The sequence below is a fragment of the Mercenaria mercenaria genome, chromosome 14 (genome assembly GCF_021730395.1).
Source record: "Mercenaria mercenaria strain notata chromosome 14, MADL_Memer_1, whole genome shotgun sequence".
In the NCBI taxonomy this organism is placed as follows: Eukaryota; Metazoa; Mollusca; class Bivalvia; order Venerida; family Veneridae; genus Mercenaria; species Mercenaria mercenaria.
This window is the reverse complement of record NC_069374.1, coordinates 41,119,805-41,138,963: the sequence shown is the minus strand read 5'-3', so window position 1 is coordinate 41,138,963 and position 19,159 is coordinate 41,119,805. Positions and strand designations below refer to the sequence as shown.

Sequence of the window (19,159 nt, the reverse complement as noted above, 5' to 3'; positions counted from 1 at the left end):
ACGAAAGTCGGAGGGATATAGTTTTGGCGTTGTCCGTCCGTCCGTCCGTCCGTCAGTCCTTCCGTCCGTCCGGAGCCATATCTAGGAAATGGTTGGGAATATTTATTTAAAACTTCATATACGTGTTCACCACTATGAGTTCTTGCGGCCCGTCAAGTTTCAGTCAGATTGCCCTAGTAACACCAGAGTTATGGCCCTTAGAAGTTTCTAGTGTTAACTATATAGGGTACTATAAATATGGCAATTTCTGCATCATAACTTTTGATATATTTGACCTTGAACTATGAAACTTTAACAGAATTTAGAGCACTATAATGTGGTTGTGCACACACAATTTCGTATGGATTTCTTTTGTAACTGCAGAGTTATTGACCTTTAATTGTCTAAAAATCCACATATTTGTACATAACAAACTTGCCATTTGGCAGAATTTCATTATATTTCTTTCATTCTTTTCTGTGAACATTTATTATAAACATGTGAAGTTGCGCACCCACACCTGGTCTCCCACTTGCCTTGGTCACCCGGGGTGACCCCGGGGTCAAAATTGACCCCGCCCCAGGGGTCACTTGATTTTACATAGGAAAATCTTTAAAAATCTTCTTCTCAAAAACCAGAAGCCCTAGAGCTTAGATATTTGACTTGTAGCATTGCCTAGTGGACCTCTACTAAAGTTGTTCAAATCATGACCCCAGGGTCAAAATTGACCCCGCCCCATGGGTCACTTGATTTTACATAGGAAAATCTTCAAAAATTTTCTAAAAATAAACCAGAAGGCCTAGAGCTTAGATATTTCACATGTAGTATTACCTAGTAGACCTCTATAAAATTTGTTCAAATCATGACCCCAGGGTCAAAATTGACCCTGCCCTAGGGGTCACTTGATTTTACATAGGAAAATCTTCAAAAAATTTCTAAAAATAAACCAGAAGGCCTAGAGCTTAGATATTTCACAGGTAGCATTGCCTAGTGGACCTCTACAAAATTTGTTCAAATCATGACCCCCAGGGTCAAAATGACCCCGCCCCATGGGGTTACTTCATTGTACATAGAAAAAACTTCAAAATTTTCTAAAAATAAACCAGAAGGTCTAGAGCTTAGATATTTCACAGGTAGCATTGCCTAGTGGACCTCTACAAAATTTGTTCAAATCATGACCCCCAGGGTCAAAATGACCCCGCCCCATGGGGTTACTTCATTGTACATAGAAAAAACTTCAAAATTTTCTAAAAATAAACCAGAAGGCCTAGATCTTAGATATTTCACATGTAGCATTGCCTAGTAGACCTCTACAAAATTTGTTCATATCATGACCCCTGGGTTCAAAATTGACCCCGCCCCAGGGGTCACTTGATTTTACTTAGGAAAATCATTAAAAATTTTCTTAAAATAGACCAGAAGGCCTAGAGCTTAGATATTTCACATGTAGCATTGCCTAGTAGACCTCTACAAAATTTGTTCAAATCATGACCCCTGAGTCAAAATTGACCCCGCTCCAGGGGTCACTTGATTTTACATAGGAAAATCTTCAAAAAAAATCTAAAAATAAACTAGAAGGCCTAGATCTTAGATATTTGACATGTAGCATTGCCTAGTAGACTTCTACAAAATTGTTCAAATCATGACCCCCGGGGTCAAACTGACCCCGCCCCATGGGGTTACTTGATTGTACATAGAAAAATCTTCAAAATTTTCTAAAAATAAACCAGAAGGCCTAGAGCTTAGATATTTGACATGTAGCATTGCCTAGTGGACCTTTACAAAATTGGTTCAAATCTTGACCCCCAGGGTCAAATTGACATAGCCCCAGGGGTTACTTGATTGTACATAGGGAAATCTTCATTAATTTGCTAAAAATAAACCAGAAGGCCTAGATCTTAGATATTTGATATGTAACATTTGCTAGTAGATTTCTACAAACTTTGTTCAAATCATGATCCCCGGGGTAAAATTGGCCCCGCCCCAGGGGTTACTTGATTGTACATCGGAAAATCTTCAGAATTTTCTAAAAATAAACCAGAAGGCCTAGAGCTTAGATATTTGACATGTAGCATTGCCTAGTGGACCTTTACAAAACTGGTTCAAATCTTGACCCCCCAGGGTCAAATTGACCCAGCCCCAGGGGTTACTTGATTGTACATAGGGAAATCTTCATAAATTTGCTAAAAACAAACCAGAAGGCCTAGATCTTAGATATTTGATATGTAACATTTCCTAGTAGACTTCTACAAACTTTGTTCAAATCATGACCCCCGGGGTAAAATTGGCCCCGCCCCAGGGGTTACTTGATTGTACATCGGAAAATCTTCCAAAAAATTTCTAAAAATCATCAGTTTGACATTAGAAACATGTAGCTCATATTACTCTCGTGAGCGATCCAGGGTCATCATGACCCTCTTGTTTTTCATTTTTAATTTTCCATCAATATTTATAATCAACATGTGAAATTTTGTTTCCTCTCCCGTTTCTCCGCACCCCAACACCCTTAAAAAATAAATATATATACATAATTATATATATTTCCATTTTTTTTTTTTTTAAATGTTCAAACCTTCAACATGTTAAGTTGTGACTGCACAAGCCTTGCCCTCAGTCATGTTCAAGATATCTTACCAGTGTTCTCATAAGGACATCTGTTTTTTTTAAGTTCAAATGTACATGTTAAACAACAACACCTGGTGCCAAACCACTCAAAGACAATATTTCGTTCCAGTTAAACTTCAAGCTCATATTTCAATTAACTGCATTTAATTTTAAAAGCTAAGCTTATTACAGTAAGCATATCCCATTCAAAATAAATTCTTTAGTCAGGATCAAAGTATCATACATTTATTATGTACTCTTTAATTAAATATTTGTTTTCTGTTAAATTGATTTTGACTAATGAAATTATTTGCTTCTTATTAACATCCTTAACTTTTTGCCGGATATATTTTTTTGCCATTCCTCACCACAAACCCTTTCGGCGGGGGATACCAATTCATCGAATTTGCTTGTTTTTTTTTCCAGAATCTTCTATTTACTATTGGTGATACATGAAAGTTCTTGAACCTTACATGATACTTTAAATAAGAAGCTGTCTGAGGTCAGGTTAGAACCTACAGTAAGATTATATTGAAAAAAACTTTCCTGTATTTCTACGTTACAAAATATTACCATTTTGGAGATTTAACATTTGAAGGATTTACATTAACATTTTGGATAAAAAATATCTTATAAAGATGTCACCTGATGTCACGATTGAAACTGCTGCTTCGTCATCATTTAATTCATCTTGTAGATTTATGAGCCAGTCAACAATAGCCATTTCGGCTTCCCCTTTACGTTGATGTACGCTGTCGATATGAAAGCATGTTCCCATATCCTTATTCTTTTCACTAGAATACGAAATGGACAGAGGAATACAGTATTTTAGGCAGTCACATGACCCAGCACAGTCACACTGACTTGTACAAAATTCACTGTCTATCACCAAATCAAAATTCTTGCTGAAACACAGGCTCTGTCTATTTTCTGCTAAGTACACACTTATAAGTCTCTTTCCATATTCTGTTTTAGTTATCACATCTTTGTTGAAAACCTGTTCACTGAGTATGCTAGCATTTCCTTTTAAATGATTGACATCGGTTTACTTCTTACTCTTTCTTTGTTGACGTGTGCTTGCTTTAAAATCGTCTGCTTTCTCCTCGCATACAACATAAGACACAATTAAAAGAGCATAGATCTATAACAATTCCTGTCACGATACTTCACAGAACACTCTGTTATGTAAAATGATGTTCAAACTGCGAATAAAAATACATTAATTATTTACGGTGATTATTGTATATATTATTTACAATACTCCTCAGTTTGTTGCTCCTATTATAAAGAACTACACCACTTCAAATTTTCAATAAATGACAACACCAGAAAGAACTTTTTTTGAAACAGAACAGAACTTTATTCATAATAATATGACTTGAACATAAGAAGTTCCTCGTCATCATAGCTATATACAGCATGCAGTAATAACACCAAACGCTGGCGAAAAAACCCCACAAATCTTTGAACAAGTATATCTTCTGTTGTAATTGATCGATTTCCACAAACTTAACATTTTTAGAAACTTCGTAACATACTCTTTCATAAGATATCAAAAATATAAGGTTTATAAAGATTTAGAAGTTTATAATGTATATGGCCGTATTTTTTGTACTTTGTACTGCTGGATAGAATCAGTTGTAATATTTATAAAAGTTTGACGTCGCACAACTTTATTAATATTTGCAAGACTGTCATTCAAATGCCACATATGTAAAGTAAGGAAGGTATTCTTTCAAATGATATTACATTTATTGTGATATATATCTTATTTGGAGAAATAAATGGGACGGCCGTAGTTTTCATTCTCAAAATATGCAAGCGTATGGCCGGAAAATGAGGTAAATGCAGCACGTTATAATAGTATTAAGACACCTCCCACATGCCTTCTGTGCAAGAATAAAAACTATTCATTCTTTAAATTTCATGACTTGATTCTGCATGTCACTTGAGTTTTTTTTTCGCGCATATAGAATCGGGCGAAATCAATATCCGTATAAGTTTTTCTTTTCAAAACCATACTAAATATAAATATTTTTCTTGAAATTTGGCATACACACGTAGAATTATATTCTTAACAAAAGCTTCAAAAGATTTTAAAAAATATTCATTACTTTAAATTTTATGATTTGATTTCGCTTATTTGATTTGATTTCGTGAAATCAAACTTGATTTCGCTATTCAGTCATACCGGACTGTACCCATAATAAAGTACAAAATATCACCGCTCCAAAGATAGCAGATCTTACAAATATAGAGAGACTTTCCCAAAATATGCTGTACATACTACACCTTAAACGAACCACAATCTTTAAGGAAAGGCACTTAAAAGCAGACAGTAAAATAAATAATAAAATCACTGCCAAATAAATACTACGCGCTTAAGATAGAACAGTTTAACCATGAAAGCTGTGTGCGAAGCTGTAACAGGCCCTACACTGTAAAACATACAGATACAGATATACATAGTTATTTATAGCGAGCAACTAGGGGTGTAAATATCGATTTAACATAGTGTGTGTATATTCGCAAATATTCAGGATTTAAAAGTGTGCTGGATTTATACCAATATCCTTTATTGGAGTGCCTCGATACGGACGGGGAAAGTTACAAAAACAGAACAGAACAGTAGAACAGTTCTTGTTTTACTCGATTAAAAATAAAGAAATAAATAAATTAGAAATATATAAATCAAGCGAGAGTTTTGACAGGTGTGTTTTACTTTTTTAAAAGATCAAGAAATTCAATACATATACTGAAGAAGTACATTTTTATGAGAGACCTTTTTTCTACAGTCACAATTATTCACAGTTATTGTCCTTAATTACTATTCTTATCAGATTATTACCGAAAAGTGCTACTCATGACGTCATTTCCGTCAATTTGTAAACATGTAGGAAGTCTTTCCTGTAAAAGTTGCAAGAATCTTCAGTTATAGCATTTTGGTATATTTTATAAGATATATATTTTATACAACACATCGAAGAATGATATATATATATTCTTGTAGCCTGTAGGCATTTACTTGGGGTAGAAATTGTAAAAGGCTGCACTTTTTATACCTTTTTTTGGGGTTAATATGAAATAAGGCAAAGCCTCAAAGCGAGCTCAAAGAAATCGGATTTAGCTAAAAATAGTATTCATCATTTATTTGTCACAAAAAAACTATTCACTAGTCACAAGAATTCAGGAGAACCTATTCACTTAAAAAAAGTCTACATTTAGTGTAACCATGCCTATAACAGTGAATATCATACGTTGCAAAATTTATGGGAAGCCGGTGTCACGGTGACGTCATTACCGCGTTCCCGTTTCTTTCTGATTGTTTTCCATTTTCTGGCTGATGCTTGATCTTTTAAATGCAAATAGAGAAAATCTTATATTTTTTTCAAACAACTGGAAATCATTTTTTCATTATTGTTGAGTGATGAATAATTTTTAGCAATTGAATGAAGTTCTGTATTCACTCCGGAAAGAAGTACTTCCTGTGAGCACCAGTCCGCTAGGGTGCGCTTTTTTAAAACTTCCGACGAAACTTTTCAAATCCATCACCAAGTGTGAAAGTATACTTGCGTTACCGTAAAGCTCGATTCTCGAGCAGGCCCTTAGGGCCTGCTCTTCGAGCTCGCTATTAATAAAACCCGGCCCAGCCCAAACCACGGAAATAGCCGATTCTGATTGTACGGAAACCACCGGAAACTTACGGACGGAAGGCTAATATAATTACATATGATATCGTGCCGATATCAACTTACATATTTAGAATTTAGTAAAAAAAAAACACTGAACTTTATGATGCCCGTGAGGAACTTCTTTGATGAATGGGTTAAAACTGCATGTTCTTTCTGGTTGCAAAAACGTCTTAATATAATTTGTAAACTTGTACACAGGAAGTTGTTATACATAGCGTTGTTTTGACGAGCCTTCTAATTAGTTCCCGATATTTTGTATCGTTATCATTATTATACTATTTTATAATCACGTTTTGTCCAAAAAGTTGTTATATTTCTAAGAAAGGAATTCCTCTCGGGCCTCAAAGAGTTTTTGTTTCACCTGTGCATTCCCAAAGCCTAAATAATTCTTTGTGTCCGGTAACATGCCTAAAATTATAGGTAGTAAAAAGGCAGGATTTTTTATACTTTTTGGTTCAATGAGACTTTACGGAAATTATTTTTATGTCAAAAAAAATGAATACGAATAATTTCTAATATCACTGACAATTTTTAAAGAATAGAATGAGCAGTTTTTTTAAAACTTTTTATTAAAAAGTTTTTAAAAAATCTCAAAGACCATAAAACATTTAGGGTCATGTAAAAAATAAATAGGATAGGTCGCGATACCGATTACGCACGAAGAATGCAGCGTTGAATATTGAAAAGTTTTACACACGGTACCCCATATTTTTAAAATATTCCTGTATAAATATATAGAAACAAATACTGAGACAGGTTTGTTCACGCAGTATTCTGAGTATCTCTTGAACTTAGTCGACTGAATTGACGTACGATGAAAGTCACAAATTGAATATATTGCGGTACATTGCAGTTTGTGGCATAGCCTTTGCACTTTCGATAATCGATTTCATATTTGGCAGGTTGCTATAATGTTTTAACATATTTTTTTTTTTTTTTTTTTTTTTTTTAAGTTTGCAATCTCTGAATAAACTGACTTACTGAAGTTATATTCAGATTAGTTCAAAAACTATATAGAGTAGAATCGAGATACAAATTTTACCTTTTTTCATTTTTGTACAGATGTCTCGTAAACTGGAGGTCGCGGGGTCGAATCCTGTCAGCGGATTTTGACCGTGACTCCAACAGTCCCTTCTTTCGGTGCGAGTACTGGTTACTTTCCAGGAAGCAGTCATCGAGTGTATTTCACATTAGTTGGTGAACCAAAACTCGACGCGAAAAAGAAATCTTTTAAATGAGAACAAAATTACCATTTAACTGCACTCAATATACAGAACGATTCCCACTGTTTCGTGAAAAAAGACCAAGTAAAAACTTGTTAAGGTTCGTTTGGATATTTACCAATGCTCTACACTTTCAGATTATGAATTTAGATACTTCAAAATTAAACTTCAATGGTTAGACATATCTTGCAAAACTTTGCAATTTATTTAGGTTGATTTGATATATTATTGTATACAGAATGCCTTTTCAGTCAGTTTGCTAGTGCTCGGCATTTTTAGCTCACCTGTCACAAAGTGACAAGGTGAGCTTTTGTGATCGCACGGCGTCCGTCGTCCGTCTGTCCGTAAACTTTTGCTTGTGACCACTCTAGAGCCTCTAAAAACAAATCAACAGTTTAGAACACTTTTATTATGTACAACCTTACACATATTTGGCTTTTGTCTAATTTCTTGATACTAATGATATAAATAGATATATGATATCTAATGATATAAACAAGTAAGATATAGTCTCTAGTGTTACACAAAAGAATGTGAAAAACAGTGTACATGCATTTCAAATATTTTAAATATGTGTTGACGACAGGTCAAACGTCGCAAGGACTTAAGGTCCAAGGATTCACACTTAGTATGCAAAACAGTGTACATTAAAAGCATCTCATTTAAAATATTTTACATATGTGTTGACGACAGGTCAAACGTCGCAAGGACTTAAGGTCCAAGGACTCACACTTAGTATACAAAACAGTGTACAGGCATCTGATTTCAAATATTTTAAATGTGTGTTGACGACAGGTCAAACGTCGCAAGGACTTAAGGTCCAAGGACTCACACTCAACTTATCAATATCTGTTTGAAGCTATATCACAGCTCAATTACATTAACAATATATATTTATTCTACGATTTTTGGTTTTGGTCCATCTTTTAACAGCACTTGCAAAGTTCAAGTATTTGTCATTTTTGTGCACATGCAAAATATGATTTGTGTTTTCAACTTTTAGGCGGTTACGTAAGTCAGTTACAATTCACTTAAAACTTCCACTTCATTTCCTTCATTGTCAGTGTCAACTTTGTGTAATAACCAGGGACGCTCCCGAGTCCAGCTACGGTCAAACCCTACTTTGTGCTTGGCTTTATCACTACCAGTCTTGTGGGGTTTCAGGACTTTCCTGTTCTGTGGTACTGACGTTTCCGTAACAGTAGTTTCTGTTGCAACCTCTGTGCCTGTATTGGTGCTGAAAATGAAAAGTAAAAATTAAATCAACAAGCAAATAAATTTCATTTCATTTAAAAAAGTATTTCTTTCATCTATAAAACTGGGAGCAGTGTTTTACAACAACCTTCATCATTCTGTAGAACACTTCCATTGTGTCGGAAAAAAATCATAAAACATTGTCAAACAAAACTTTAGATCTATAAAACTACAGAACAGTAGAGTCTATATTATGTTTTACTGCGAATCTGTCAGACCTAGTATAGAAGAAAAATCCGTGCATTCCAATTTGCAGTCCACTTGGAATTCATCGCGATCGTTGAATCAAACTCATAAATAGAAAAAATTCTATTAAATATTTACCTTTGTGCAACACAGAAGAATGAAGTAAGAGATTGATTTGTTTTAGCCTATTTTAGCTCTCTCATTTTGGAGTTGTATTAGTTTCCCGTTTTTCAGACGGCATCTTGCCTTAATTTACGATGCGTTTTCGTCAAAATTTTGGAAACGAATAACAATTTCTGTGCTAATAATTATGCGTTCAGTGCTAGAAATATTACATATAATTACCTGTAAATTGATTCCAATTACGTTTTAGATCCACGCCGCATTAATTACGTCGTCAGTTATTTTCAGATCTTCTTTGCGAATAACAAGTTTTCTAACACAATAATTAATTAATATCGTAAACCGTAAAACGTCTTTAATCCTTTATCATTCACATTAATTAATCCATTTCATAATGTAATTGATTCACTCACTCGTGAAAACAAAACGTTTATCATACACAACAAATATTCAACTCGCCGCTACTTATGTATAATTATTGCTCCACTTTAAACACGTTTAACACAGCGCGTGCTGTGATCAATACACACCGCACTTGTCAGCTGATATTTACTACCGTATCGACCGACTTTTCGATACACGCCTAAGGGCATACTACAGTATACATGACGTGTGTAACGGATTAATTAAGGCTGCTAATGTCGGCAATTAACGGGTGGGCGGAGTGAAAAAAGGGCACTTTAAGAGTTTCTGGCGGCAGTTAGGGCAAGTGGGCGGGGCTTAAAAGGGCCTGGCGCTGCGCCAGGCTAAATAGCGCTAGATGAAACACTAAGAGGTCACATTTTTTGTGGGATCTTTATGAAAGTTGGTCAGAATGTTCATCTTGATGATATCTAGGTCAAGTTTGAAACTGGGTCATGTGCCTTCAAAAACTAGGTCAGTAGGTCTAAAAATAGAAAAACCTTGTGACCTCTCTAGAGGCCATATATTTCAAAAGATCTTCATGAAAATTGGTCAGAACGTTCATCTTGATGATATCTAGGTCAAATTCGAAACTGGGTCACGTGCCGTCAAAAACTAGGTCAGTAGGTCAAATAATAGAAAAACTTTGTGACCTTTCTAAAGGCCATATTTTTCATGGGATCTGTATGAAAGTTGGTCTGAATGTTCATCTTGATGATATCTAGGTCAAGTTCGAAACTGGGTCACCTGCGGTCAAAAACTAGGTCAGTAGGTCTAAAAATAGAAAAACCTTGTGACCTCTCTAGAGGCCATATATTTCATGAGGTCTTCATGAAAATTGGTCAGAATGTTCACCTTGATGATATCTAGGTCAAGTTTGAAAATGGGTCACATGCCAACAAAAATTAGGTCAGTAGGTCAAATAATAGAAAAACCTTGTGACCTTTCTAAAGGCCATATTTTTCATGGGATCTGTATGAAAATTGGTCTGAATGTTCATCTTGATGATATCTAGGTCAAGTTCGAAACTGGGTCACCTGCGGTCAAAAACTAGGTCAGTAGGTCTAAAAATAGAAAAACCTTGTGACCTCTCTAGAGGCCATATATTTCATGAGGTCTTCATGAAAATTGGTCAGAATGTTCACCTTGATGATATCTAGGTCAAGTTTGAAAGTGGGTCACATGCCATCAAAAATTAGGTCAGTAGGTCAAATAATAGAAAAACCTTGTGACCTTTCTAAAGGCCATATTTTTCATGGGATCTGTATGAAAATTGGTCTGAATGTTCATCTTGATGATATCTAGGTCAAGTTCGAAAGTGGGTCACGTGCTATCAAAAACTAGGTCAGTAGGTCAAATAATAGAAAAACCTTGTGACCTCTCTAAAGGCCATATTTTTCATGGGACCTGTATGAAAGTTGGTCTGAATGTTCATGATATCTAGGTAAAGTTCAGAACAGGGTCACTTACCTTCGAAAACTAGGTCAATAGGTCAAATAATAGAAAAACCTTGTGACCTCTCTAGAGACCATATTTTTCAATGGATCTTCATGAAAATTGGTCAGAATTTTTATCTTGATAATATCTAGTCAAGTTCAAAACTGGGTCACATGAGCTCAAAAACTAGGTCACTATGTCAAATAATAGAAAAAACGAAGTCATACTCAAAACTGGGTCATGCGGGAACAGGTGAGCGATTCAGGACCATCATGGTCCTCTTGTTGATACAGAACAACTGAAGAATCGTTTGAGCCCGCTAATCATAATTTACAAATAAGTCTCGAAAAAACAAAATAAAACTTTGAACGGATGTTGTTTCTTCAAATCTCACAAATTTCTTCATTAAGATTTTTTTTTTGTAAATTTATCAATATCACAATGTACTGCAGACGATTTACTCTAACACTGCTTACTTTACTATGGTTACGTGACCACAATGGAAGTGAACCAGGGTTCTAGCCAGGATTTTCTGAAGGCATGTTGCAGATGGATATTTTTTGACGAGCAAAGGGGTGGGTGCGGGAGGGGTGTCCCCTCCTGCATGGGGGGTATGGGGGTCACCCCAGAAAATTTTGTGTTACTACAACTCATTTTGGTGCATTCTGGTGCATTTCAGAGTGAAAAACATAGTGGTATTTTCAGTGATTAATAATTATCATTTACATGTACAACAAGAAAAGATATTAGGTCATAAAAATCCTATGGAGTTATTTGCTGAATATTTTAAGTTGCTAAAAATGTTCATTTACTATTTATTGTACATAAAACAACACAATTTTAGCACTGCACACAGATCTATTTGTATTTTAAAGTTTATGTCTTCTATTTCTGCGGAGTTTATTTGCTGAAAACTTATCCATTTTAAGTTTTTGAAAATGTCAACTGTTTGTTGTACATACATGTAAAACAACACAATCTGAGACTGTCATCCTGGGAAACGCTGGTTTCCATTTTGGATCAATGGCCATTTGGCGTGGCTGGGAGGGATTCTGAAATTGTGACCGGGGCCTCCGTGGCCGAGTGGTTAAGGTCGCTGGCTTCAAATCACTTGCCCCTCATCGATGTGGGTTCGAGCCTCACTCGGGGCGTTGAATTCTTCATGTGAGGTTCTTCATGTGAGGAAGCCATCCAGCTGGAAGGTCGGTGGTTCTACCAAAGTGTCCGTTCGTGTTGAAATAATGCACGGAGGGTATTTCAAACATTTCTCTACAAGTTCTATTTTGAAAGTGACGACAGAAAACATTAATTCTTGCATTGTCTTTTCGATATTCCGCCCGAGAAAACACATTTCATACATGTGAAAAACATTAATATTACGGCGATAATTGTTCAAAAGCATTTTACCGTATTGCACAATTTTTGACTTAATTCCTTACATTGTCTTTCCTTGATTGCGAAAAACATTCGGACGATAATTGTTGATTCATCTGTCATTATATCTAACAACATGTATAATCTTAAAACTTGCGAAAACAGTCACTTTCATGTACACATCACAAGATGCCGCCTGTCAAAGGATTTAAAGGCGGAGCTACGATGAAATTTACGTCACACGTTCCACATATAGGAAGCTGTCATTGGTTTATCGGTTATCTTAACTGGCATCGCTTTACCTAAACTATCGGGTAGCACGTGGAAGCTTTTCGAATACACTATCGAATTAATCGGGGTGTTTATTGGGATGATTTTATGACATGTCGCTTCGGCAATTAAGGGATGACGGGGGAAATAAGGGATGTCGAATATACAACTCAAAGTCTGAAGGCATGTCGCACGCGACAGGCGATAATAGCCTGGCGAGAACCCTGTGAACTGTACTTGGATCTATATTGAGCAGCTTTAATGCTGTCGCATTCTGAGACCTTACGTTTTGTGAGTTTTTCATTGGTAGGACCAAACCTATTGTAATTATGCAAATAAAAATGTTGCTCTTCTTTTGTATATACCGAGTAATTGTATGATAGTTTGCAGTTTTTTACGAAAGATCTGAGTGTAATTCTTCAGCTATAATTGGTTTGTTAAACTGCCCATGTGTGGCCAAATCCATAAAGCATCTCAGAAAAGTTTTAACCTTACAATTTTATTTTCAACTTTATGGTAAAGAAAGTGTAATGAGCGGGATTTTCCAAAAACAAGTTGCATCCTTCATAACTTGTTTAAATAATAGTAAAAGTTGATCTTCACCCGATATTACATTGTATTGAAAAGGAAAAATTCGTACTCTTTACGCAAATCGCGTCGAGAAATCACATTTTAGCTCAACCCTAATATATATAGTTGTGACGTTTCTGTTTTACGGAGATTAATTTATTTTTTGGGTTTCCATTATATCCAAAAAGTAATTATGTTTCATTTGGTATAACAGGCCCATTGAAACCTATATGTTTTCAAATGGAATGACTAAGTAGTGTGTTCTTTTTTCACAAATACAATTATGATAAAAAAAAAATTTGAATTGTAATATGAGCGAAAAATAAACAGGGATCTCCTTCTTCGTTTTTGCGGTATTGTCTTAATTTTCTCCTACCCTATTTTCACGCGCAGCTATTGCACACTCAATTTTTACATACAAATGCTTGTATCTAAGGGAAAAATAAGTTAATCACCACAAAAAAGTTTACAACAGCATAAATTTCATTTAATTATATTCTTATTTTGTTAGCCATTTTCGATTTCTTTCCGATCTTTATTGTTACGCGTGTATCCCTGAATACATGTTACACACAAAAGCGGCGTAATGAAAAACATAATATAGTACTTCTTATTAAACATTTTACTGATCGTTCTCACTTAGTATGTATCCTTTTATTTTCTGAAAATGTTCCTGAAATGTTTTTGAATGAAAATAAAATTATAAAATGACTATCAGGTTCATTTTTATTGCTGTGGTGCTAGGAAAATTTTGATTGTGCATATCAAAGTCCCGACCAACTTAAAAGTCAGAATTAGCCGGAAGAATTATTTCCTGTTGTGGCCTTTTAGGATTTTAAGCCCATTTTCGTCAACATTTTACTATACATTTACATTTTAAATACTAAATTCTTTCTCTAAAGTAACTTACAATTGTCGCATTGAAAAATATTAGTCACGGATAAAGTTATTTTGAGGGATCACTCTCTCAGGAATACATTATTTATTTTATTATACCGAAAAAATAATGAAATGATTTATTTAACATTAAAAAAGTTATTACTTACCAAATAATGAAGACAGAATTAAGGAGGCTTTACTAGTAAGCACTTAGAAATTGTCGCGACTTTGCTGTATAAAAATCATTACTTTTTTATAGGTATCTATAGTCTTGAGGTTACATAACGCTGTATTTATGGGCATACTACAACAAAATCAGCAGCAATAACATTCGAAAAGCGGCGATAACTACGGAACATATAATGAGAGCACTCATTTTCTTAGTAGTTAGTAGTTAGTTATTTCCAATCTGATGGTGATAGTTTCAGTTTGATATTTGATGAAAAATTATTTTCAAAATGTTGCATGTAGAACAAATCATTCAAAAGCAGAAAAGAAAAATAGGCCAGGTTCACACATGTATGAACACAAGATAAAGTAATTTAATCCTATGTATAAATAATGCACCTGTCAATATTTTGCCCGCCCAGGGGGGCGGCGGGCCGACCCAGGGGAATTTGACATTTCAAAAATTTTGTTGTCTAAATCCCCACCCTAGGGACAACCTTTTTTGTCTAAATCCCACCCTAGAGCCTGGTTGGTACATCAAATGTTTGTCAAATTCCCGCCTGTCGGGAATGGTCTTCTGTCTAAAGTCCCGTGTATGCCCGCCGCTCCCCCGGGCGGGCAAAATATTGACAGGTGCATAAGCGCATCATCTTTTAATCAGTACGAAAGTATCGATCTCTCATAGGGAGACGTGAAAATGTAATATCACATGCTCAGAAAAACAAAATAGCGTTGTTGCGCATGTGATATGAAATTATTGTTTTTATCATTAAATCTATATTTATAGTCCTTTCCATTGTTCTAGATGTAGTCACATGTTCAACGATAAAAAATCGTATTTTCTCGAAGGCGGAGCCAAACACACATATTGACCTCCAGCTGTGACGTCCACGCGTTATTACGTTAAAACAATGCGACATCGTATACAATTAACCACGAAAGATGACCTAAGGCTGCAGACATTTGTATCTAATGTTTATAACTTATGAGTAGGCTGGATTTGATAATAAAACAATTGTCGTTTTATGTGTGTGGTCGATATGTGGATTTATCAACCTGTTAAAGCGATATCAAGTCGATAAATTCGCTCGAGGTTGATATTGCTTTTATCAGGCCGATAAATCCACATATGAGCCAAGCCATGAGAAAACCAACATTGTCTATTGCGATTAGTTTTTAGTTTATACAAATTTGTTTTAGCTCGATTGTGATGAAAGCTTCAAGCTTATTGTAACCACTCTCGAGTCCGCTTCCTGGAAAAACCAGTACTGGTGTCATATGAGAAGTCATGGTCGTGACCCCAGTGGGGCTCGAACCCATGACCTCTGGATTGAGCGGCCAACACCTTATCCACTAGACCACCGCTCCCTATTGCGATTAGAGAAACCGTTAGCAAACAGCATGGATCCTGACCAGACTGGGCAGATGTTGGTTTTCTCATGGCGCGGCTCATATCGACCTCACCAAAAGGCAATTATTGTATAATATCACATGCGCAGAAATTGAAAATAACGATTTTGCGCACGAGATATAAAAACGCTTATGATATATTATTCAAGTTAAACTAATGGGAAAAGTGCATTGGACATTGTGTGGGGTGTAATAATTTAACATCTGAATTGCACACATTTGTAATCCATGCTTTAAAATGTTCATTTTAAAAACAAAAAAGTTAACATTGTGTGAATAGTTGTATAAGCATATAGCAAACGCATAGTTCGTAGTCCGACCGGACCGGTTTTTATTTAATTCTGTGTTAAAAAATATGCTAGTATTATTTCAAATATAAAAGAAAGAGAAATCAAAAATTAAATAATCTAAAAACAAAAATAACGTTAGCAGTAAATTGTTAAAACATGAAAGTTCATTGTAGTCACTACCCTCCCATTTATCCATATTAGACATTTACCGTTTTTTATTGTTTTGTTTTAAACAGACTGAGCGGACATGTTTCGGTGTGGGGGGGGGGTGTCCGGGTTCGAAAACTTTGCGACCGATCTTTCATATTTTATACTCCAGTTCATTCATTTCTACAACTTACTGTAACTCCGGGTATCATCTCCATACAAAATCACCCGGTTTTGTTTTAAGCTAAATCATATGATTTATCATTTGAGCAACATTTTATGATATTTTTCAGTTTTCTTGTATTTCAGGAACAAAGACCTATTACATAGAGTTATACCTCTTCTGGAAATGTTTACTTTGATATTTTTTAGGAAATTTTGTAATTGACTCCCTTTAATATGAAAAAAATGTAAAAAGTGGACTATGTTTTTAGCTCGACTATTCGAAGAATAGTCTAGCTATTCTACTCACCCTGGCGTCGGCGTCGGCGTCGGCGTCACACCTTGGTTAAGTTTTTGCATGCAAGTACATACAGCTATCATTTAAAGGCATATAGCTTTGAAACTTATTTATTCTTTTTCTAGGTCAATTACCAACCTCACTGGGTCAAGTTCCATAACTCTAACATGTATTTTGAGCAAATTATGCCCCCTTTTGGACTTAGAAAATTCTGGTTAAAGTTTTACATGCAAGTTCTATCTCCAAAACTAATGCAGATATGGAATTGAAACTTCACAATGTGTCTTCGGGGTTATAAAACTAGTTGATAGCACCAAGTCCCATAACTCTGACCTTCATTTTGGCCAAATTATGCCCCCTTTTGGACTTAGAAAATTCTGGTTAAAGTTTTGCGTGCAGTACATACAGCTATTACTAAAAGGCATATAGATTTGAAACTTATTTTTTCTTTTTCTAGATCAATTACCTACCTCACTGGGTCAAGTCCCTAACTTGGCATGTATTTTGGCCAAAATTATGCCCCCTTTTGGACTTAGAAAATTCTGGTTAAAGTTTTGCGTGCAAGTACATACAGCTATTACTAAAAGGCATATAGATTTGAAACTTATTTTTTCTTTTCTAGATCAATTACCTACCTCACTGGGTCAAGTCCCATAACTCTGGCATGTATTTTGGCCAAATTATGCCCCCTTTTGGACTTAGAAAATTCTGGTTAAAGTTTTGCGTGCAAGTACATACAGCTATTACTAAAAGGCATATAGATTTGGAACTTATTTATTCTTTTTCTAGATCAATTACCTACCTCACTGGGTCAAGTTCCATAACTCTTAACATGTATTTTGAGCAAATTATGCCCCCTTTTGGACTTAGAAAATTCTGGTTAAAGTTTTTACATGCAAGTTACTATCCCAAAACTAATGCAGATATTGAATTGAAACTTAACATGTTTCTTCGGGGTTATAAAAACTAGTTGATAGCATCAAGTCCCATAACTCTGATATGTCCCCTTTTGAACTTAAAACTCTTTTGATATTTAACATTTTGGGTAATAATTTCCAGCTTCTGTGACAATATTTCGAATAGTCGAGCTTGGCTGTCTTATGGACAGCTCTTGTTAGATTTTGATATAATTTATTAGTTTATTTAGTTTTATATTCAAATTTGAATACTTCAACAACCTGAAACAAATGGCAAGTATGAAAACAGCGCATAGCTTCGTAGTTCATCTATTTTCGATCTATCTTGGTTGCGCAACCGAGACAGGCAGAAGGAGTATAATAATAATTTCATAAACTTACATTTCTAGTTAATTTTCGCAAAATGTGTACTTATCAATGCAAATCTTTGACAACCTTAATATAAGAGTGTTTATATTCATATGTTCCCTAAGACAAGATATTTTCATTAAATTAATACTTAATATGCTAAAACGCTATCTTGGTCGGGCAACCAAATTTTATAAATACTTCCAGTGCACGGTATAGACCCCTTCGCCTTACTACACAACCTAGTGTCACATCATTAGGTGTGAAATAACGACGTACATTTAACTAGCCTGTCCAGTTCTGTTGAAAGTATCCTGCAAACTGCTATCTCGTGTCTGTCCGGTACACAAAATGACACATCGACTGTCGAACGTATTACTTCTTTGATTGAGTGTGATTCAAATATCTTGTTATTTTAGGTCTTTGCTTATGTCAAGTGCAATACTTCATCAAACATACGTATCGTCAATATTAAATACTTTGCTTCTGCTTTTGTAATAATGAAATAAAATACACATAATTGCCTTGATAAAGATGACGGTATCACCATTCATAATTATATTAGCCTTCCATCCGTAAGTTTCCGGTGGTTTCCGTACAATCGGAATCGGCTATTTCCGTGGGTTTGGGCCGGGCCGGGTTTTATTAATAACCCTTTTCTGGCCCCTTTTTCGGTATCCAACCCATTTTCGGACAGCTAATTGTATATCACTACAGTTTCACTACGTGAAAAATGTACAACAATTATAAATGCTGGAGTTTTTTTCAACAATCATTTGGCATAATCCTGGCATCGTCCCCGGGGGGCTTTAACTTTTTATTAAAAAATTGTCATACTCCGAAGGTGGTTGTACCCGATCAGGGTCATTCAGGTGCTTGAATAAAATGTAAGCATAACTTACCCATAATCCTTGGAAACAAATCTTCCTGTGACGTCATAGTCGCAACTGCTACTTAAACAAGAGCTGTCGGAGGACAGCAACGCTCGACTATTCAACAGCCTTGTCAATTGAATGAATACAAAAGTTGAAAAAGGGGCATAATTTTGTAAAATGCAAAGTAGAGGTATTGAACCTCTGTACTGCATGTCATATCATGACAGTGAACAAGTGTGTGAAGTTTCAATCCTTTCCAATTTGTGGATACTGAGATACCAGCTTACATACAAAAACTTAACAAAAAACTGCTAAGTCAAAGGGGCATAATTTTGTAAAAATGCCAAGTAGAGTTATGGGACCTTCACAGTGCATGTTAGATCATGACAGTGAACAAGTGTGTGAAGTTTCAATCCATTCCAATTAGTGGATACTGAGATATCAGATTACATACAAAAATTTAACCAAAAACTGCTAAGTCGAAAAAGGGGCATAATTTTGAAAAAAAAGAGAGTAGAGTTATGGGACTTGCTTAGTGCATGTCAGATCAT

General features: G+C 35.3%; 1 protein-coding gene across 3 annotated transcripts in view; it reads left to right on the top strand.

Moving 5' to 3' along the window:
* Nucleotides 1-5,485: 5,485 nt before the first annotated feature.
* The window catches only part of LOC123527409 (protein kinase C iota type-like), a 213,633-nt gene continuing 199,959 nt past the window's right edge, over nt 5,486-19,159 (top strand). Inside the window, exon 1 of one of the 3 annotated variants that reach the window (XM_045306834.2) lies at nt 5,486-5,528. The gene's annotated coding sequence lies outside the window, so the exon portion shown is untranslated. The remainder of the gene's footprint in view (nt 5,529-19,159) is intronic. The other 2 variants (XM_045306832.2, XM_053523317.1) reach the window with 2 other exon arrangements.